The sequence below is a fragment of the Drosophila kikkawai genome, chromosome X (genome assembly GCF_030179895.1).
Source record: "Drosophila kikkawai strain 14028-0561.14 chromosome X, DkikHiC1v2, whole genome shotgun sequence".
In the NCBI taxonomy this organism is placed as follows: domain Eukaryota; kingdom Metazoa; phylum Arthropoda; class Insecta; order Diptera; family Drosophilidae; genus Drosophila; species Drosophila kikkawai.
Window position 1 is genome coordinate 29,677,794 of NC_091733.1, and position 24,319 is coordinate 29,702,112.

Consider the following 24,319-nt stretch of genomic DNA (forward strand, 5'->3'; position numbering starts at 1 on the left):
CGCCTGCAGGTTGCCAGGTGGTGGTGGAAAATCAAGGAGCTAACAGGGGGGGCTGCCTTTTGGGTTATTGCCGAAAAAACAAGTTGGCGAAAGGAGCGCAGGAAGCCAGAGGAGTCGAAATTGCAGGAGCAGGAGAAGCTAACCAGGAAATTATTATCAATGTACGCATAATTCATTAAAACGAGCAACTTTTTGGGTGGAAAACCGGGTGGGTGGGGAAAAAGAAGAGGGGGGTGAAGCTGGGTGGTCCGAGCGACATGCGTTCACTGATGATGATAATGTCAGAGTGCACTTTGTCATTATATCAAGCCGCACACATGCACTCCATAAACTCGTATAAACTTGTGCACTACAATTTATAAAATTTATTTACATTCAAGGGAAAATATGTAAAGTGTTATTAGTAATAGTACTTGAAATTTTGAAAATTAAAAAAAATTACTACAATTTTTTGAGGGGAAAATTAAAGTTTAAACAAATTATAACTGTCAAAAAAGCATCAATAATAATAAATAGAACAAAATTTTACAAATTATAAATAAATATAAATGAAATGTTACTTCATTCTTAATTCAAAAAATCAATCTACATAAATAAATTTTTTATGCATAACAAATTAAAAGAAAATCCTAGCTTTATTTGTAATTCCCAACCTATAAATATCTTTACTTTTTTAGTTTATTCCGCAAATAAACACACATTTTCCTGTGGTGTATTATCCCTGCTACACACGCACTTGAAAATCAGCCCGAGAACAGGAAGGATGCGAGGAAGGAAGGAAGAAACTAACTAACTTTGTTAAAATTTTCTCTCTCACTTTCGGGCTTAGGCTATATAACGTCGTCGTCGTGTGTGGCTGGCTGGGCTTCTCGTACTTCTTCTTGCCCCGGAATTTTGCCGCACTTTTCACTCCTCAATGAAGTTATCGTTGTCAAGTTTTAAGCGTGAACTTTTCGCCACGCCCCCGCATTGCACCGCACCGCACCGCCTCCCACATTGCATTGAAGATTGGCCCAGCCGTTGCGTTGCCTCTTCTCTTGAGAGCCTTGTCTCATCCTCTCCGCCGGCTGCATCATAATTCGCTATTAGAAGTCACTTAAAAAGTTTTCCAAGTTTTCCATGCAGCTGCCAACATTGTTGTCAGCCACGCCCACCCTTAACCCCCGCCCTTCTCTCTCTCTCTGTTTGTGTGTGTGCATTTTCTTTGCCAAAAAATAGTTGTGGGCGGCCAAGTAGGCGGGGAAAATGATTTTAATGTCTCCAAGGATGCAATTTTTTAATTGAATAAATTGTAGGCATAATGCCAAAAATTTTAATTTTAATTAATTTAATATAAAAATTTAGGTTTTTATATTAATAACACCTCTTCTCCCTTCACTTGGACAGTGTTAAAGTTGCTTTAAGCTGGCAAATATCCTTCAGGTCTATCCTGGCACCCCTCCAGTCCTTTTGCAGTCCCTGCATTGACAGTTATAATTACTTTAATGATGATTTCAGGCCTCGAGAGCCTGGAAATGCCGTGATATTCTGGGCTCCGCAGTGTCTTTTGTTTGTAATGCTTAAAATGCAATTATGCATTTCGGACGAAGGAAGGACTTTGGTTGCCAGGGCTGGAAATGAATTTAATTGCAATGCAATGGCAAATCGAATTAAACAGTGTAAAGAACGAAGAGTCAAGGGGGGGAAACACAAGCCAGGAAAAGTCCAGAGACACCAACACAAGCTTTCTCCCCCCTCCGGCGGCAGACGCATCCAATTGAATATATTAATGCAAATTAACCCATTAATGTCTGCCAATTTCAGGCAGCACACACAGGGGTAGGGGGTGGGAAATAAGCTGCAGGGAAAAAGAGATAAGCGAACAGGGTTTCCTAAAGAATTCTCGTTGAAATTAAAGCTTACCCCACCACACTCGTAAAAATATCAGAATATATTTAAGAAAAATGTGTGTTTAAATTTAAGAAAAAGCTATACTTCAAGAGCCTTAAGTTAAGAGCAAGTTAAATATAGAAACAACAAGAAAAACAACACTGAATACACCTGAAACTGAACTTCGCATTTTGGCCAGCGCGCACTTGGGGCGACCTTCACCTCGACCCCCTGGCCATGGGCGAAGGTTGCCGGGTCTCGTCGTTGCCGCCGCCCCTTCAAGGTAGCCAGTGGATAGTCGTTGCCATTGCTTTTGGCCAGCATTCAAATGGGAATCCGAATTGAAATTCAAATTGGGATGCAGTGCGCGCCTAATTATTACACAATGCGTGGAAGCACTGAGAGAAAATAAAACATATAAATAGAGAAATTAAATTTCATAAATTTTAAATCTAAATATTTATTTAGATATATTTTTTTATATAAATATTTATTTCAAAAACTAAATTAAAATTAAGGAAAACAATTTATTGAAAACATTTTTAATAATTTTTTACAAATTATTATCTGTTAATACCTAGGACTTTGTAATTAAATTAATTAAAATATTTATACTTAAATATTTAAAATCTTATGAAATCTATTATATATTATTATTATTATTATTATTTTATATTTATATTTTAAATATTTTTGATAATCAGATTTAATCTGAGCTTCAAACTTTCCAAAATATTTTTAATTTTAATTAAGTTTCATTTTAAAATTGATCATGAATTTTCGCCAAGTGTTGTTTTCCAAAGTCAAGTGCGTAGAGCGAGAAAGAAAGAGAAGGAAGATTGCAAGCTCATTAAAATGCTCGCTGTTGATCACACATACACTTGGCAAAATAAGTTATTACAAATATTTAAAAAATTTTAATTTTTTAGAGAAATTAATATATATATTAAACTTGATTTTTATGTAGTTATTTAAATTTTTATATATTTTTTACCTTCATTCCCCTGGCTAAATGTAATATTAATTATTGCTAGCAGCCTAATGTTAACTTAACATAGTTTGCGACTCTGTCGAACATGTTCGATGGTTCGTAAAACACAACAACAATCAAACTGTTGCGCTTTTCGGCCGTCAGTCGCGCAGGCGCATGAGGTAGCTTCGAGCCACTCGTCGAACCTGGCGAGGCTTCGAACAACAACAAACCACTTGAACGGGTCAGGGAGAGTGATGGCACAACAGCCATCGAACTGGTTTTATTATTTTGCCACGAATTTTTTAATATATAAATATGGTTTCAAATAGTATAGATTTTGATGTGTTATAATTAATATTATTTAAATATAATATATAACATTTTAATATATATATTTAAACAATTATAATATCAATTCATATATCTGCAAGCCCAATCTGGCGGAAAACCCGCTAAATACCAGTTCGAACGGTCGTGTTGTGCCAGCTCTAATGCACCTTCTGCTCTCATGTGCTGGCTCTGAACATGTTCGTGTTGGAATATAACAGCGCCGCATTTTTTTAAAGTCAATCTGAATCATAAAATGGTAAAAATTACGACAAAAAAAACATACAAATCGTTAAATAATATTAATATTTTGTTATTCATTTTTTAAGAATTTTGGGTATGGAATCGTACTCAGTATCTCTGCTCATTCGTTAAGGGGTTATCCGGGTTTTGAAATTTAAAAAAAATCATTTTTTTCAAACCTTTTTTATATAATAGTACAAAGTGTCAGGAATGTTGTCCGAAAATTTCAAGTCGATCGAAGCAAAACTGTAGGAATGGGAGAAATTTAAAGCCCAGCGCGTCGTATGAGTCACAACTGGCAATTAAAACTTTAAGCGCGTTTTCCTCGAAACCACTTTCTTGAAGTCGGTAGTCAAGATTTCTCGAAAACTACTGGACCGATCGCCTTCAGATTTTCCACACTTCTTCTAGACATGTTTTTCTTGTCTCTGAACGAAGGATTTTTTATATCTTCAATTAGAACCGATTTTATAACCCCAAATATGGCCAAAATTGACGTAGAAAGTGTCATTTTTCATGAAAAACGCTCCCAAAAATTCAATTTTTAATTTTAAAAAAAATCCTTCGTTCAGAGACAAGCCAGACACATAAGCTAACAGAAAAATTTTGGTTTTTTGATTTCAAATAAAAATTGACGGAGAAATCCTGCCTACCGCAAGGACATAATTTTTTTTAGGGTTAAGTTCAACCCTCCCTCAACGGCTCATTTGTGAATATTTCTTGTTCAAAATTTTACAGAATTTAGTTCAAACCTTATGTATTAATGTAGAATAAATGAAATTTGCAAAATTGTCATAGGATCTTTTCAAAAAATTCTGGAAAATAGGCCTTTTTTTGTGGTTCTAAACCCGGATAACCCCTTAACAGACGTGACGTCACGTCAAGCCTGTTGCCGTTACCTTCGAACCTCGTCGGAAGAGAAATGGCTCGACGCAAAAACTTAGCTAAAGCATATAAAAAATAAATATTTATTATTTATTATTAATATTTAAATATTGTTGAATTTTGTAACAAAAGCTTAAAATAATTTGGTCCTAAATTGGGAACCTTTTGTTACAAGTTTTCGATTAAAAAAGATAAACTTGGGAATACACTTTGAATTGCGCGGCATCTCTGCCGGTGCACAGTGGTGGTGGTGAGTGTAGCCGGTTTCAGCACTTCGTATTCAGTCAGTCGTTTTCAGTTCAGTGGTAGGCCAGTGTTCGTAGTCAGTGTTCAGTTTAATTTTAGTAGCGAATCGGAGACGTTCTGTGCTGCGCGTTGACTTAAAATGGACAAAACTGCGTCTGTCCCGATCGACTTCAAATTTTATACTTAAAATTAAAAAATAAAAAACCCAAAAAATTAATTTTTTAAAAATTAGGCATTGTTAAGCTATTTATTTTGGGTAATCCCGCTTTTTGCTCAGAAAAAATACAACACTGCGGGAGCATTATTCCGGCTTTTTGAGGCGCGAGCGTCGTGTTTTTGTCCGTTTTGGCCGCATCGCAAATCAAATTGTTGCTGCAGCCAGCGAGTGCGTAACTTAATTGTTGGCTTAAACTAAGTTAAACAGAATTACTAAGGACTACTGGATATTCACGTGCTGTGCTGGTTTGCCTTACTTCTTTTTTCGCGCGCGTTGCCTCCGTCCGTTCGGAGTGTGTGTTGGTGCGTGTGTATTGCTGTGTTTTTTTTTGTTTATCTCGCCGATCTGAGCGTTCTTTGCTTCGATCAATCGAATAGTAATAACAACAACAACGATAATTATAAGTGCTTGAGAAAGCCAGAAAAGAATTCAAGTGCAGTGCCCAAAAAGGGGAGAATAAGAAGAAATAATTTAATAATAATTTTTTTTGATGTGAAGATTGTGATAGTTTTGTTGGGTTTTTGGAAAATACAGCAACAACAGCTGAACCACAAGAAGGAAAAGGAGAGGCAGAACAACAAGAAGAGGCGAATAGGAAAAGAGAAGTAACAAGTTGAAAGAAATTTAGAAACCGGATTCAATACAACAACAACAAGCACAACAAGAGCAGAGAGGCAGCATCAAAGAGGAGAAGGAGGAAGCGGCGGCCGCACAACAACAACCATTAAATTAGTAGTTGTTTTTGTTGCTCGCACACGCACTGGAAAAAAAAATAAGGCAGCGATCCTCTCAGCAGCTGCTCCTCAATCGCTCGCTCTCTTTCCTGCAATCTATCGCTCTCCCCCGAGGAAGAAGTAGCCAACAAAAAGGAGAAGGAAGGTAAGTGAAATGTTCTCTTTTTCATCTCCTGCTTGTGTTAGTGTGTGTGTGTGTGTAAGCGAGATGTCTAAAGCGCAGGCGCAACCATTGCATTCCAATAAAGTGTCCAATTTCAATGGGAAAAAAAGAGAGGGAGACAGCATTTTGTTTATATTAGAAAAGGATAAGAATTTTAAAGGGAACTTATTTAATATTAAATATAAGGGAATTTTAAAATTATTCAAAACTGTTTTCAGTCGAGAATCAACTTAATTTTAAGCTTAAAAAAAAATATATAGACTTGTGTTTTTGGCGATTTCTTTTAAAGTTAATATCTTTCAATACAAAAAATATCTTTGTAAATTGAATATCTAAGGTTTAAATCAAGTGAGATATTATTGCCATATCCATTTTGCATTTTTATTGCAAAATCAATAAATTCATAAAATAATGTAGCTACTTGGCAAGTAAACAAAATATTTATTGCATGACTTACGAATTTTTTAACGCAAGTCGTATAAACAGAATTTATAGTTCATTAGGCCAGGCTAATATATTTCTTACATTTATTTATTCTTTCTTATCGTATTTCACACTAGCTCTCTATTTTCCCTTTTTCTTCTCGCTCTCTCTCTCTCTGCGCCCGACAGGTGTAAAATCGAAAGTCGGGCAATCAGAACAGATAATTTCTTGTCATCTTGTAGTTGTTCCCACATAACTACACTACTCTAGTGATCCATTTACCTGGGGCTTCGCTTAAAAAACAAAAAAAAACTAGAGGCGCTAAAGAGCGAGTGATTTCCAATAGGTGTCTTCTTTTTCTGACCATAAACTGCTGACATAATGAGCTAAAAAGGTGAAAGAGCTGGGCAAAAGCCAGAAGAACTGGGCAAAGAATGCACAAATATAGAACCATAGAAGCTACAAGTGTGTAAATACTTGGGGCGCCATGCTAAAGCAAATATATAAAAAATAAAATCAAGATATTAAAAAACAAATGCGGTTGGCATTGCACTTTGCTTGTCTAGATTCTCCCCCGACTTTCGCTCTCGTTTTTATTTCTTCTGACCAGTTTTGTTACAGTTGCTCGGCTTTAGACTTGGTGGTGGGCTAGGCCTACATGTTTCTGTCTTATTTTTTCTATTTGTATTTTCTGCCGTCGAGGGAGCACTTAACACTTAACAGTGGGTTACTAATTTCATAGGGAAATAAATATAAAATACGCCGAACTTTATAGATGCCAAACAAGTCTCATATAGACAACTTCCAATATGGTTAAAGTATATAAAACCACTTGGCTTGTCAAAATATTTTCAAGAACATTTTTTACAACATTTAATAATTTAAATAATAATTTTTAAGACTTAAAATGCATTATGAAATTATTAAACAGTAGTTGTAGATGCCAAATAAATATTTCTACATAAATTCTAAAATTCCCTCGATAGGTAAATTGCTAAAAGCATCGATAGCACATTTGTCGGCAATGTATCGATAGCGCTGAGGCGCCTCGACTAATGCCGCTAATTGAATTAGCACCCGCATATACCCAACACTCACCCATACACACGTACACCTGCAAAAGGTAGTAAAAACAATAACAAAACAACCAACAAATAGCAAAAAGGCAACAACAAATTGGATTAATGCAAACGAATCGAAACACCAAAAGACCAGAAAGACCAAGAAAAATGTGTGTAAAAACTACAAAATGGTAAAACGATGGTTTTTGATGCAAACAAATGGCTAAAACACAGCTACCAAGCAGCGCACAGATACACGGATGCACACACACTCACAGATACAGATACAGATACGAAATGTATCTTTCATAATCGACCTGGTCAAAAGACAGGGACAGAAAGAGAGAAAAAGAGCAAGAGTGGAAAGGAGACGGGGGCAAACACGACATGATAATAACGGTTTCACAAATTTAGTTGCTGCTTTTTTTTGTAGCTTCGTTTTTGGCTGTCCTTTCACTCAGCTTCTTCGTCATTTTTTTGTGATTTTTCATTTGGTGTCTGTTTTTTTTTATTTATTTTGCATTCCCATTTCAATATTTTGATTAGAACTCTGGTCAAACACCTCTTCTCTTTATTGACTTGTGCGCTTTGGCCCTTCACCGTTTATTGGTTTTGAGTGTTGTTCGTTTTTAGCATTTCCCTAATCGATTCTTTATTAATCAATGGGTTTTGCTTTGAATCAAAAGAGTCTTGGTTAGTCAAAGAAATTGTAAATTACTTGAATAAATATTTTTACTTCAACTACCAGGTTTTTATAAGTGGTTTTAGTTACTGTTTATACAATTATACAATTTAAAAATATATTTAAATATTATAAATATATTTTCTAAAAATTAAATTGTACAGTTAACCGAGACTTGTTTCCTAAATTCCTCAATTTAGTCTTTAGATCTACAAAATGTAACCCAATTTTTCCAATTTGCTGAATGATTTTCAATGATTATTAAACAACCGGACGTGCATGATAGGTATAGTTATCCGATCCATCAAATTGAATGAGTTTGCAGCGCCCAAATTTCTTTACGCTTTCCAAACACACAAGCAAAACTCGCCTCAAATTACCCGCCTCTGCGAAATTGTAGCTAAAATGCAAATTCATTATGCGGATATGACACGGATCCATCGATTGTGACCCGAAAAAAAGTCACGAACTGAAATAAGAGATGCTTAAAATGAATCCCCAAAGAAAAAATACATATTGGGAGTTGGAGCTGGAAGCTCATTAACGACAGCTGCCGCCACTGTTAACTACGCATATCGAATGTCGAAGCCAACAAAAAATATATATACAAACACACACACACATGTGTTATGTATGTGTATATATAGCCAATAAATCTGCTCGCAATTTTTTCGCCCTTACAAAGACATCAATCTAAAATTGGCCCGTGATGATGGAGTAGCTGGCTGGAAAATAATCATCAAATCAAATCAAAAATACATCAAAGTTAATTTTTTTTTGTTTTTGTGTTTTGTCTTTCATTTAATTAGTTGGCGCGTGTGTGTGTTTGGATAATGTTTGTATTTGCGAGTAAGAGTGTAAGTAGATCCCTTTTTGCCGGAATTTGCACTTTCCCCTCGTTAAGGTTTCCAGAGATTCAAACACAACTCATGAAATCGCACTCACCACGTCTCATACAAATCCGAAATCCGAATTCAAATTTGAATCTTTTTGCCGCTTGATTAATTGCTCAATCTGTGAAACTTTTCATTTGTCAAAGCCCCAGCGGGTTCATATATTTTGTAATTAACCAAGAAATAAAGATTAATCTAAGGTTAATTAAACATGGGTTCTAGCATTGCTGATTTCTCATCTGTGTTCGCTGAGTAATCGAATCAACAAGAAGACAAGTGGCAATCAATATTTTACCCATTTGTCACAGCTCCCGGAGTTTATATTTTGCAATTAGAAAACAGAAAGAATTTGTTGTTCATTTTTGGGTTAATTGAACAATAGTTGTCAGTGTTTTATATTTATCGCGATTAATAGATTAAAAATAAAAAGGAAAACAAGAGGCAATTAATTTTGATTGGGTTCATATTTTGCAATTAAGTTTAAACAAGCAGAGAGACAAAAAGACTGATTAATTTGGGGTTTTAGTTTGGTTTGTTGTAGGGGGTTTATCTATTGTTTCAATTGGGAATCGATAAAACCGTGTGTATATCGATAAGACATTTTTAAAATAGTTTTATTTGTAATTAAAAAAAAAATTAATTGAGTCAGAAAATCGTTGAAGTTAAAAGTAAGTAAAACCCTCAGTGTAAATTAATAATGGTTGATAATAATGATAACTTTTACGATCACAAAACATCAAGTGAAATGGGTAATGAAAATTAAGATAAGATAAAGAAAAACTGTATGAATTTCCTGTGAGATATTTAATTTAATTTATATACATTTCTAAAATTTAGAATATATATATTACTAAAATATAAAATATATATAATCCCTAAATTTAAAAAATATATATATATATTCCTTAAATTGAGAATATACATGTTTCTACTAGACTTTTATCGAATTTATCGAAACTATCGGCTGCTTGAAAAATATCGTCAATGAGCGACTGCCAATCACTCGTTCTGTATTTTTTTTTTTTGAGATGCCGTGTTCGCATTGTTGCAATTCTATATATAAATTGGAAGCGGATCCCCGGCACTTCTCACATCGTGCCACACGAAATGCTTGCCTCTGGTTAATTTTCGCCGTTTTTTTTTTTTTTTAATTTTTTGTTGCTGTTTTTCTTGCCACTGCGTTTCGTGAAGAAGTCAGAAAACGGAGAAGCAGAAGCGGCGGCTAAATATAAAATCATTTGAAGCCCAGAGACGTCCGCGAGACTGAAATGGGAAATACGAAATAAAACCATGCAATGCCCAGACAATTGAGGCAAGACAAAAAGCCAAAAAAAAAGTACAAAAACATCCACACACATACACAATAAATGCCACGAAAATGAAACGGCAAAATAATAATAAAAAAAAATAATAATATAAAGAGGAGAAAAGCAAAGAGGCGAGAATAATAATAGGCGCAGTTTACAATAAATCAGCGAGCGAAAGGAAAATGCTTTATTTCTGCCACCTTCCTAGTATTAAATCCCCCCTCCTGTATCTGTATCTGTATCTTTTCCATCACATCTCTTAATTTTTTTTCTGCGGTTGCCAAGCAATTTTTGTGTCTCTGCATGTCTTGACTCTCTGCTTAACTATGGATCTGTGGCTATGGGAATTAGAACCCAAAAAAAAAAAACACCCAAAAGTCGAAGACCTTGAATGTCATTTGGTTTTCTGAGAATCAAGAGGAAATTTAAAATATAAATTTACCTATAAACTAAATGGAAATTAAAATGGATTTTTAATAAATTTGAAATTGAGAACTGATAAATAATTTGAGAATATTTCTAGAATCTAGATTATATGGAGTATTATAAGCTTTTAATGAATAAAACTTGAGTTCTAATTGCATTTTTACAGGGTATTTATCATTTCAGAAGTTTGAAACACGGAAAAGAATTATTTCCGACCCTATAAATTATATATATATTCTTGATCAGCATCAACAGCCGAATCGATTTAGTCATGTTTCCAAGAAAAAAAAATTTTTTAATTTTTCAAAAAAAATTTAAGGATAACATCATTAAAATTCTCAAAAAAAAAATTTGTAAAAAAATGTAATTTAAAAAAATTTGGAATGAAGTAAGCAGATTTATTAATAATATAAAAACTAACATAAAACACTTTTCCGATTTAAAATTAATGCATTTTTGCCCGAGCTATAATATTTTTAAATTTTCCTTTTAAAAAAATTAAGCTAAAATTTTTTAAAGTACAAAATCGGATTTTGGAGTAAAAGATAATATTTTTCTGGCTGAAGGAATTATTTCCGACCCTATAAATCATATATATTCTTGATCAGCATCATTAGGCGAATCGATCTGGCCATATTCAGAAGAAAAATAAAATTTTCAATTTTTTTTTTAATTTTATGTCTTAAAAATGTTTTAAAGTTGCCAAAAAACAAGTCCAAAATTTTGATCTCTTGAAAAATTAAATTTAGTATGCAGATTTGTTAGCATATTAAAAACTAGCATAAATAAGTTTACCGAATTGAATTCGGTGCTTTTTTGGCTTAGTTATGATATTTTTAAAATTAAAATTGCCTACAAATTAAGACATACAAAAACATTACAATATTTCAGGTCTTTGTGAAGGGTTTTATAATTTTTTTTAGTGAAGGAGTCATTTCCAACCCTATAAATCATATATATTCTTCATCAGCATCACCAGGCGAATCGATCTGGCCATATTCAGAAGAAAAATAAAATTTTCAATTTTTTTTTTAATTTTATGTCTTAAAAATGTTTTAAAGTTGCCAAAAAACAAGTCCAAAATTTTGATCTCTTGAAAAATTAAATTTAGTATGCAGATTTGTTAGCATATTAAAAACTAGCATAAATAAGTTTACCGAATTGAATTCGGTGCTTTTTTGGCTTAGTTATGATATTTTTAAAATTAAAATTGTCTACAAATTAAGACATACAAAAACATTACAATATTTCAGGTCTTTGTGAAGGGTTTTATAATTTTTTTTAGTGAAGGAGTCATTTCCAACCCTATAAATCATATATATTCTTGATCAGCATCACCAGGCGAATCGATCTGGCCATATTCAGAAGAAAAATAAAATTTTCAATTTTTTTTTTTAATTTTATGTCTTAAAAATGTTTTAAAGTTGCCAAAAAACAAGTCCAAAATTTTGATCTCTTGAAAAATTAAATTTAGTATGCAGATTTGTTAGCATTTTAAAAACTAGCATAAATAAGTTTACCGAATTGAATTTGGTGCTTTTTTGGCTTAGTTATGATATTTTTAAAATTAAAATTGCCTACAAATTATGACATAAAAAGTTAAATGAATTATTATGTCTTCTTGAAGGGTTTTATAATTTAGTCACTGAAGAATTCATTTCCGACCCTATAAATCATATATATTCTTGATCAGCATCACCAGGCGAATCGATCTGGCCATATTCGGAAGAAAAATAAAATTTTCAATTTTTTTTTTTAATTTTATGTCTTAAAAATGTTTTAAAGTTGCCAAAAAACAAGTCCAAAATTTTGATTTCTTGAAAAATTAAATTTAGTATGCAGATTTGTTAGCATTTTAAAAACTAACATAAATAAGTTTACCGAATTGAATTCGGTGCTTTTTTGGCTTAGTTATGATATTTTTAAAATTAAAATTGTCTACAAATTAAGACATACAAAAACATTACAATATTTCAGGTCTTTGTGAAGGGTTTTATAATTTTTTTTAGTGAAGGAGTCATTTCCAACCCTATAAATCATATATATTCTTCATCAGCATCAACAGCCGAATCGATTTAGTCATGTTTCCAAGAAAAAAAATTTTTTTAATTTTTTAAAAAAAATTTAAGGATAACATCATTAAAATTCTCAAAAAAAAAGTTTTTTTTAATGTAATTTTAAAAAATTTGGAATGAAGTAAGCAGATTTATTAATAATATAAAAACTAACATAAAACACTTTTCCGATTTAAAATTAATGCATTTTTGTCCGAGTTAGAATATTTTTAATTTCCCTCTTCATAAAAATTAAGCTAAAGTTTTTTTTAAATACAAAATTGGATTTTGTAGTAAAAGATAATATTTTTCTGGCTGAAGGAGTCATTTCCGACCCTATAAATCATATATATTCTTGATCAGCAACAACAGGGGAATTGATTTGGCCTGTTTTCAGGAAATTTTTTTTTTTTTAGATTTGTTCAAAATTTTATAAGGAGTTACATCTTTAAAATACTAAAAAAAATTGATAAATTTATCATTTTTTTTAATTAATAAATTTTTAATGCAAATTTATTAACCCTTTAAAAACTAACATAACACCGCTTTCCGAATTAAAATTAAGGCTTTTTTGACAGAGTTATGATTTTTGTAGACTTTGATTTGTCCCAAAATAAAATGTACCCATTTTTTTGTAATATATATAAATATATATAAATTTTATATATTTTTAGTACTGAAATTCCCTTAAAAACCTTTCTGTTTTAATAAGCATCGTTGCATATTTACAGATTTGTAAAGGCTTTTTCTTTTCTCATTTTTAGTTATTTTTTTTATTCTTCATTTTTAAACGCAAGCCAGCCATTTTCTGTTGAAAAATATATAATAATAAAAAAAAAGCAACCAACAAAAAAAAAAAAAAAAAAAACTCACTCTGTAATTGTTTGCCACTCGCCAACTTTTGTTGCCACATCTGTGCAACACGTGTGCTGCATTTGCTCCTTGCAAGGGTTACCTCTGACATCTCTCCCCCTCTTCCCCTCTTCCACCTCTCTAGGGAGAAACTTCATCGGTTTTTGGGGGCGCATTTGTGCCGCCCTTTTTTGTCGTCGAGTGCACTTTTGCCAACTTGGCGTCAGAGTCCGAGTCTAAAAACTCCAACTCTAGCTGGAAAAGTGCTGCTGAAGTCGTGTGTTCATGTACAGCAGCGGATGAGATGCTAGATTTTTATGATCAGGCCTCAAATCAGAGTGATTATGTCCTGGTAAAAGCCTCTCAACAGGTACCCTGTTTTAATTTTAAGTCTCCATAGGTAGAGATAGCGAAAAATGACTAATAATTCGATTTTATTGCTATTGAAAAATTTAAATAATATTTTATGTGTGTGCTCATTGAATATTATAGACTTACTTTAAGGCCCCCTTGATTTATTACAATTTTATAACTGCATTTATCCAGCAATTAAAACCGATTTCAACTAGTTTTGAGCTTCTTAATTATTGCTATTCCTATTATTTTCACCCAACTTGTTGAAATTTTATGTTTGTGTGGATGTTGTCGTTGTTTTTTGTGTAATTAAAATAATAATGCGGTGTGCTCAGTGTTCAGAGTTGAAATTGGAGTTGGTGGTGAACGAATAAAAAAAAACAAGAAAAGGTAGGTGGGTGGGTAGGGGGGCAGATTGTGGTGTGGCGGCAGCGGCGGGTGCGTCTCGAGTGGGCGTGGCTGGAGAGGGGAGTGGAGTATCCAAAGGGGGGCGGCGGAGGTGTGAATAATTTGGTGGCACATGTGCTCTCTGCTCAGAGACAGAAGGAGGAGGAGGAGGCGAGTTGCGAGTCATTTTCTGGGGGGGTGGTTAGGGGAAATGGTGCGGAGGAGTTGTGTTCGCTTTTGTTTATTCTTTGCATTTGACTCTTGGTTTTTTCCGCGTTTTTTTTTTAACACATTCTGCTTGTTTTTGCCTTGATTTCTGGCTTGGCATTTGGGATTGCACCGCGTGTAACCCTCGGAATGGATTCTTGTGATGGCCTGGGATTTGGTTTCGGATTTGAGGTGCGGTAATGGTGATAATGATAATGGTAATGCTATAATCTTAATTCCAATGATGATGATGGGGATGTAGATGTTGATGGTCACTAAGCTTTTGGTGGGTGGGAAAATTTAGTGGGTGGCAGCGGAAAAAAACTATAGAGATTAACAGTCTTGTAATTTACAATGAATTTCATGTCGAATGCATAAATTAAAAGAACAAAGTTCAGTTCTCATTCAATTTTCAGCAAAATAATCTCATTAATTATGCCACTAGAGCTTAGTTATGGGTTTTAAAAATTGTTGACTTTACAACAGTAGCACTTTTAACTTGGTTATTAGTTTATTTACTGCTTTAAATAAATTCTAAATTATTTATTTATATTTATCATAAATTTCATAAGGAACAACTGCTTAAATAACTACAGATTTAAGCTTAAATCGGTGGCTTAGCCATGGTTAAGGATTGTTTCGCCCAAGTTCCCACTTGGCAACAAGTTGATTACAATTCTGGTCGCGTTCTCAGGAGGCCAAAGGCGGTTAACCAGGGAGAATATGGTGAGATTTCCACAAGGTGGGGGCAGCAGGTGTGTGCGTGGCAGCCGCAAGTTTTCATATTCCTCCTGTAACCAATAAATGCATTTGAAGTAGCTACAACTTGGAATCAAAATATGTTTAAACAGATAAGAAAATAAATGAAAAAGATCTTGGGAGAATGTAAATAGACCTTTGAAGAATTCATATTTTCTGAAAATAAATCTATGACATTTTTCAATTTATTAAAGTTAAGCCACAAGTTATTTTGAAAGAGATTCTAGGCCAGAAAATGCTTAAAATGAAGTATAAGAATTTCACGAGATAGAAAAAATGCCATTAATTTTAATAAATAAATACTAATAAATAAATATTAATAAATAAATTTTAATAAATAAATATCAATAAATAAATATTAATAAATAAATTTTAATAAATAAATATTATAAAAATATTTTTATTCATAAATTTTAAGAAATACATTTTCAGAAATAAATTTTAATAAATAAATTTTAATAAATAAATTTTAAAATTAAATTTTAATCTATGACATTTTTCAATTTATTAAAGTTAAGCCACAAGTTATTTTGAAAGAGATTCTAGGCCAGAAAATGCTTAAAATGAAGTATAAGAATTTCACATGAGATAGAAAAAATGCCATTAATTTTAATAAATAAATATTAATAAATAAATATTAATAAATAAATATTAATAAATAAATATTAATAAATAAATATTAGTAAATAAATTTTAATAAATAAATATTATAAAAATATTTTTATTCATAAATTTTAAGAAATACATTTTCAGAAATAAATTTTAATAAATAAATTTTAATAAATAAATTTTAAATATTAAATTTTTATAAATAAATGTTAATAAAAAAAATATTAAAAATAAATATTAATAAGTAATTTCATATTAATCAATATTTAAATATTAAATGTTAATACCAAAGTTATACGGATAATCCCAATGATTATCTTTCTCGGAAACGCAGAAGAGAATTCCAAAGAATCGCTACAAAGAAAGATGAGAATTCAAAGAGCCAAGAATTTGAAGAAAATATCCTCTGAAGAAGTCTTTCTCGAATTGTTAAGAATACAAAGAGTAATCGCAACTTGGCAAATATTGATGGAGTGTGATTCAATTGATTGAAAGCCATGGCAAAAGTTGAAGCCAAAGTTGAAGATGGCCAAAGAGGAGAAGAGCCACGAAAGACGAAGAAGAAGCTGGGGGGGATACCAACAGAAAAAAAAATACAAAATGCTAGTATATATGCAAAAGGCAACCGGTTTCCTGATGTTTGCCGTTTGCTGTTGTTGTTGTTGTTGTTGTTGTTGTTGTTGTTCCTTGTGTGTTATGTGTATGCCTTAAACAAATTCCTGCTGCCTCCGCATCTCTTTTGGCATTTGTTGTAGTAGGAATAACTTACACACAGCTAAAAAAAAAATATAAAAATAAATAAATAAATAAGAGGAATACGCAGACAGCAGACAACGCATGTTTTTTTTTTTCTCACAAGACATCGTCTGATGATGATTAACAGCCTCCGCGATGATGATCATGATCATATTAAATTCTTCGACTTCGACTTCGACTTGGACTTGGTTTCTCAGCAATGTTAATGAGTGCGGAAAGAGCAGACTATAGTCTTCTTTCGTCTTTGTCTCTCTATCTATAGAGCCTAAAGCTTTTCCATTTCAGTTAAGAACAAGTCCTCCGTCGTCATCATCCATCATTCCAATGAGATCTCTGAGGGGAACACACACATATAGCTTTGGAAAACTGTGATTTGTATTTAGATAAGATGATATAAGATTAAGATACTTGAGAGCAAATCTTAGATACTAGATAGTAGGTAATAGATACAGATATTATAAACTAGATACTAGATACTAGGTACAAGATATTAGATACAGATATGTACTAGAAACTGGATATTAGATACTAGATACTTGATTCTAGATACAGATTTTATGTACTAGATACTGGATAAAAAGTACTAGATACTAAATACTTAGATTCTTAGATTCTTAGATTTGTAGATTCTTAATTTTATAGATCCATAGATTCATAGTTACATAGATACAAAGATACATAGGTACATAGATACTAATTAACCCAGTTGATGTGATTTTTACAAGATTTTAACAAGACATCTAAAACTCTCTAAAAGTCTATATTTCATTATCAAGATGACTGCTTATAAAATATATTATAAAAAAAATCCCATAAAACAATTTCCTGTTATTAAAATATAAAAATGCTTAATTACAATCCCTTTTAATATTATTACCCATTATAATTCCCAGTTTCTAATACCCCAAGGCTGCATTTATATATAAAATTACTACCTTTTTTTTACTACCAATATTATTCCAGTCAAGTTATAGACCAACTCAGTTTCTTCGGGTCGTAAAGCATACTTTGGACTTGAGCATATAGAGCAATTAATTAAAAGAGAGAAAAATACAGATAGGAGCTGAGATAAAGATAGAGAGAGCTGCGAATGCATTTCAGGGTCATGCGAGATAGTAGTCCCAAAATGGAGCCAGAAAGAAATCTTCTCATGCGTGCCACACGAGCAGACATTTCACCGAAGAAATGCCACAAGCTAACACACACACTGAACACTAGTGTGTGTAGTGTGTGTGCGTTGCCAATTGAGGAGGAGCTGGCAGCATGCAACACACACACACCACACACACACACACACACATATTGTAGTATTTGCAGTAGACACATAAACAAGAGACCCCTTGCCGCATGCCACATTGCCACATGGGCCAACACACATCATCAGCAGAAGTCTGCAGGTTGAGGCAAAAAAAAGTTCGCAAGAATCTAATCAATCTGTAAATACCCTGCTTTGAGAAGAGAATTCATTAATTTATTAACAATAGGAACCAAAAATAATAATTTATATAGAATAAATTTGGGTTTTAAGTAGGTTTCTTTCTTCTAAATGTAAATGTATCCCTCTTTACCGGAAGAGGACTCTCCTCTTGGCGTCTTCTGCAGGCCTTTGCCTTTGCCGTTGCTTTTGCTTTGGTTTGGTTTACTTTGGCTCACTCTTGGCACTTGGGGGCAGGTTTGTTCTGAGCATCCATCTCGTCGTGTGCAGAGAGGAACCGGTAACTGAAACTGAGCTGGAAAAACACAAGAAAAACGAGCTGTTTTCTGCGGTTTAAACGAAGAGTGTGTATGGGGGGGGTAGAGAGTGGGGACAGAGATCCAGGTGTCGGCGGCGGAGGCATCTTTTCCTGTTTCATTCCATTCCGTTTCTATTTTGTGTGTAGCGGTAACTGCAGTGGGTTTTGTGGTTGTGGAAATGAAACGGAGGACGAGATACCAGGACGAGATGTTGCAGAAACAGAAATTGTGGCACATTTGTGGTATGTTTGTGGCAGGACTTGAAAATGGAAAAGACAAAAGGGAAAAAAAATTTAAAAAATATATAGAAAAATTAAGAAAGAATGAAAGAATTCTACAATGGTTCATTCCATTCCATTTCATTCCATACAATTTCATTATATTCCATTCCATTCTATATAATTTCATACCATTCCATACTATTCCATTCCATACCATTCCATACTATTCCATTCCATTTCATCCCATTCCATTCCTCTTTTATTTTATTAAGCTAAATTCCTTGTATTTCCCAGCTACCTTTTCTTAGTTTTTTTGGGAAAATGAAGCCGGTTTTCTTTTAAAGCTGTCTGTATTTGAATCCTGGCTGAAAAAAATTGAGGGGCGTGGCCGGTCGCCTCCTCCACTTGACGAAAAATAAAACAAAAAAAAAAATAGAGAATAAAAAGAAGAGAAGCGATTTGAAGGCAAATTGCCAAAAAGCTTTTTGCTGCTGTGGCTGCAGCTGCATTTCGGACTACGGCTTCAGCTTGGGCTTTGGCTTCAAGTGCAGAGAAAGAGGAGGCGAGGGGGTAGGGGAGAGAGACCAGGGCCTGTCACCGCTCCGTTTGGAAAATCGGGGGGAAAAAACCCCTCTCCCGTTTATGCAAATGCACGTGAAAATATTCAAAATATTTCCATTTTTTTTGCTCGCTTTTTGTCGTAGCTGCTTTCAATTTCCCAGGCCGCCTCCACCCACCCCACCCCACCCACCGCTGCTGCTGCTGCTGCTGCTGCACCCCACTAAGCCCATCGACGTTTTTCGATTATTGCGCATACTTTCGCCCCCGTCGATGACGATGACGATATGCCGATGATGCTGATGTTTCGCCGCCTTATTTTCTGTGCGCTCCTCTTTTGTCTTGTATTTTTTTTATATATTTTTTTTCCTTCGTTTTTCCCGTTTTGTTTTTATTTTTCGGTTTTTCTGTGCTTTTGTTTTCGGCTCGAAATTTGTCAACGCCTGAAAAATGCAGCCGCTTTTTTTTATACCCGTTTTCAAAGCTCCCCCAAAGAGTAAGTGCAGTGCGGCCAAAGGGAATGGCATAAAAAACTAGAGGAAATCAATTTTTTGGGGGTACCTGAAATAATGAATACTCTTTAGGAGGAAGCCTAGGGGATATTTTAGAGTAGTTTCTAGAAAATTTTAAATATATTTATTTATATAAAAGCTAGGCTTTGTAGGTTTTATTTAAAAATTCTTTGATTAAACTTTTTAAATAGATTTTTAAGACCTTTTTTTATTTTTTAGGTAAATATTTTTGTGAATTAATTGATTTTTTGTGGTGTTTATTGAGAAGTAAAAGCTTAAAAATAATCTAAATTTATTAATTATATTAAGAAATATATTAAAAATACTGAAACGCTGTGGAAGTTATGGTATGGTACAAGATATGTTTTATAGATTATCTTGAATATATCTTAAATTTCTAAGAATTCATTGATTTTTTGTGGTGTTTATTGAAGAATATAAGCTCAAAAATAATCTTAATTTATTAATATTAATATTATTATTAAAATATATATATATAAGACTTCCTAAAACTATAATACCCCCATAGGTTGGCTTCCAAAGAGTATTATTGGTAAAGCGCGACAGCAGATTATATTGACAAGGCGCAGAGTTACAAACAGAAAGAAGGGGGAAGTTGAGGAGTTATTACACTGCAACCAAAGTTGAGCCAGACGAAGGAGGTAGCAGGCAGTCAGGGGTAAGGGGGAAGAGGAGCTAGGGTAGCAAATAAAGGAGTGGGTAGGTAGGAGGTGATAAAGGAGTGGGAAACGGAGTGGGTAGACGGGGGGCTACGGCCTTTTGTGCAATGAAGCTCGACCGTTTGAAGCGCTCTTTGTGCTCGCTTCTTTTGGCTCGTTTGTTGCTTCTTCGAAGTAAAACAGCTCCCCCCCTCTTTACCAACCCACCACCCTCCCAAAAAAACCCCCTCCACCGCACCCATGTAAGTTTGTTCACCGCATTTTCATCGTCTCTTGGGTGAAAATTGCATATAGCCATCGATGGACGCGGTTATAAAGTTTCATGATTTTCCAACTGCGGGTGAATCTATCTCTCCCCTTTTCCCTCTACCTCTACCTATCCCTCTCCCTCCTCCTCTCCTTAACCCTCTCCCTCTCCCTCCCCCTCTTCAGTGGATCCCCTTTCTGTGCCAAAGTATAGACTCTTCAGTTAGACCCTGCCACCAAACCAAGAGGTTTCCCAGTGGCAGACCTGGGTTTATCGATAAAAGTGTCGTGTCATAGTCACAGTTTAGCCCCGGGTCTTATGCAATCGTCTCGAAGAGGAGCCCACAAACAGCGATCAACAGTGGGTAATAGGAGAATCCGTAGATGGTTCGATGGGTTGTTTGTCGAGTGGATGGCAATGTGCCATTGTAACCGTATTCCGGCACGATCAATAGCCTGGAGATTGAGAGGATTATAAGTACATAACTTGGTTGATATTTCCATCTCTACTGATCTTTGTGATCCTTTCCAATCCCCAAAACCCCTTCCTATAGCTTGACAAGCAATTTCGATGAAGCGTTTCCCTTGATTTGACTCGCATTTTCCAAAAACGCAGCGACAATTGCTCAATTAGACAGCCCTGACCCGGAGTCAACCAACCGATATATATGTGCAAATCTGGCCAACATAATCCGGAATGTGTGTGTGTATGCTGTGCCAAGTTAAGAGTGCGGCCTAAGCTGGGGGCCCCCAAAATGAGTTTGGTTTATTTGCCCCGCTTAATTGCCACATATGCACACACATATCACATGGCACTAGGCACTCGGCACTCGGCACATGGCCCATGGCCCGGGGGCCAATGGTCAGCGACCCATAAACCAATTTCGTTTTTTTCTGTTAGCCCAACCGAAAATATGGTAATAAAATGGAAATCTTGTATATAGAGCAGGTGATTTTTTGATTAATTTTGAGAAAATTTAGCTAAAAAGGGGTAAGATTTAAAGAGTAAATTAAGAAATCCATAGAAAAGCTACTTGAAAAATATTTTAATAATTTTTGTAACCCCATTTATAGTTTGTTATCTATTTTGGTTGCAACCTGTAAGTCTTATCATTTAATTAAATTGGTTTCCAACTTATCTTATAAACTGATAATGAAAGATGTGTTACTTCAAGTGCTAGGTATCTGCTATTCGTTCAAACTCTTGGTCTGGCCTTTTACTTTTACTTATTTGCCATAATTTATACAAAGCTATGGCATATATATATATATTATCTATTTTTTTAGATGTGGAAATTCATCTTGGAGAGGCTCTAATTTTTGAGGCACGAAAGCGTTGCGTTGACTTGGTTTCATTTCGTTTCGTTTATCTTGCTCCACAGTATCTCTCTTCGCTCATTGTTGGGTGGTGGGAGTTGCACAAGGCAACTTCATTTTCATTTTCAATTTTCATCTTCATCTTTTGGCCAGCAGAGGAGGAGGCTATATAGATATCGCCGTCATCGAGAAACTTTTACTTTTTTTGCACGACAGGGGTTTATATATAAATATCTCTATATATATTTTTGAGAGGTTTTCTATGGCCAAAAATCGTTTAATTTGAGGTCGAATGCAAAATGTAAACACAAAGAGCTCAAAAACAGCAACAGGCATAGAAAAGCAACCCCCCTCCCCTGGGGGAAATCCCCTTTTTATCCTTGGACAGCTGCTGCAAGACAAAGACGGCAGATTTATTGCCCAACCAAACAACTTTGGCACTCCTCTCGATGCTAACCTACCCCTCCCTCTGCTTTTATCCCGCCCCCTTTGTATTTTTTTTGTTTTTTTTTTCTGCTGCACGTTTTTTGAGGCCGCTCCAAGTTTTAGTTGTTGTTTTATTTTTCGGTTTCAGGGAACTCCTCCTGGGGCCAAAAACGGTAAACGCTGAAATGTCAAAAGCGACAAGCTCTCCCACCTTTAATTTTTTTTTTGTATATTTTTTTGGGTCTTGAGGGGGTTTTTTGGCTTTAACAAAGGGGAAGGAAATATTGCAGATAGGTCGCCGCAAATGCAATTTCCACTCGAGGTTGCTATTTCCACTTGGAGGCCAGCCAACAAAAAATAGGAAAACTTGCCACAAGAGGAAAAAAGCGAAAAAATAAATAATAAAAACAAAACAAAACAAGCACATATATATTTTGATATTTTAATAGGTTTCAAATTGGTTTTTCTGTTTAGGAAATATTTTTATATGTAAATGAAAATCTTGTAAATATGAAATTTGTTCTCCAATCTACATTTTCTGCCAAGTTTAGCCTAGAAATTAAATTAAATTATAATAAAAAAACACTTTAAAATCTATTTAAAATATTAAAATATTTTTTATAGATTTTCTTTTGATATTTTTAATTTATTTTAATATATAAAAAGTGCTTCCTCAGTAAAATATATTTAAAAAAAAACACCTTAAACAGGTATTAAAAATATCAAAATACAGCCTAATTTCCCTATTAAAATCCCATTAAAAAAAACCCCACCTAAACGGTCTCATAACTTATCACCTGGTGACCTCTTCTTGAACGCATTTCTCTGCACATTAAATATATGAGAATTTAGGCTTAAATATACAGAGAATATATATACAGATGTATCTATGCCACAGTGGCCATCTCTCTCAATCCGCCTTAACATATTTGTGCAGCACAAAATGGTTAAGCGGCTTATCAATCGAGGGACAGCGGGCAGCAAAAGGGGTTAAGCCACAGGCGTCAAGTGGGAGGAGGGAGGAGGAGGAGGGAAAGGGGACTCGGGCTGAGTTTCAGTTTCAGATGTGGTCAACAGATGCTGCAGGGAAAAAGAGGCTCTGCCTGCCCAATCCCAATCCCAATCCCAATCCTAGACACGCTTTTAACATTAATTTTGGCTTCTAAAAAAAGCAAGCTGTTTATTTGCTTCTGCTTATGAATAATTTGCCTTTTGGACACTTTTTGTCAACGACTCGAGGATTTCGAATTGGTACTGGGATTTTATGGCCCAGATTCATTGTGTATCCTTCACTCGAAATGGGGGGGGATTTGTGAATGCGCGCCGGCTGGTGATAAATCGCCTTGGAAATTGTTGGCTCTTTGGTTGGTCATTTGTTTATCCCCCCTTCAACCTTCCTCCTAAAAGCCACGCCCCCGTATTGAAGAAACTGGTTTCCCTCCCAGTTATTATTGGCATCCATCAGGTTGGGTTTCCGTTTCAACACGGGGGGAGAACTGGTTCTTGGAGCGCGCTCCCTAAACTAACATAGAGGAAAAACCTGAAGCTGATTGACTGACGACGAGGAGGACTGTGTGGAAAACTCACTGGAAACGTTCTAATTTCTGGCCAATAAAGGGGGGAGGAGAAGAAACTTGAAAACTAGAAAACTAGAAATGTAGAAAACCAGTGTCATAAGACCATAAATAACCAACAAATTGAAGTCTTTGGTTATAACATTTACATCATGACTCGCCCCCGTCTGCAAGCAAATCGCTTACAAGATACACCAAAGTATCTCAGGGATACTTTTTTGTGTGAGGAAAAAATAAAGAAAATGCGACAACAAATAACCCAGGGGAGAGGGAACTTAGCCAAACCTTTTTGTGTGTTGTGTTGTGTTTCGAGACAATTTATAACAATTCCCATTTTCATTTGCATGGACACGCCCACTCGCTTTTCCTTTTACTTTCCCCCAAAAAATTTGCACTATTGAATAATTTCTTTGCCTTTTGTGTGTGCGTAAACGATTACGAAGGCCATAATAAATAAATGTTTGGCAATGAGGGGCAAACAACAAGAGAACAAATCAGGACCCTTTCTTTCACATATATATAAAAATATATAACGTATATTTCCGCCCCCTTTTGGTAGAGACCCACACGAAAGTCAAGGCCAACAACGAATTATTATTGAAAATGCAAATGAAAAATGCTTGA

General features: G+C 34.4%; 1 protein-coding gene across 4 annotated transcripts in view; it reads left to right on the forward strand.

Moving 5' to 3' along the window:
- The window catches only part of LOC108080027 (uncharacterized), a 151,201-nt gene that overhangs the window by 57,573 nt on the left and 69,309 nt on the right, over positions 1-24,319 (forward strand). Inside the window, exons 1-2 of one of the 4 annotated variants that reach the window (XM_017174604.3) lie at positions 4,633-4,799; positions 5,295-5,639. The exons of 2 other annotated variants lie outside the window; for them this stretch is intronic. The gene's annotated coding sequence lies outside the window, so the exon portion shown is untranslated. Of the gene's footprint in view, positions 1-4,631; positions 5,640-24,319 lie in introns of those variants that run through there. One more of the 4 variants, XM_017174611.3, reaches the window with a different exon arrangement.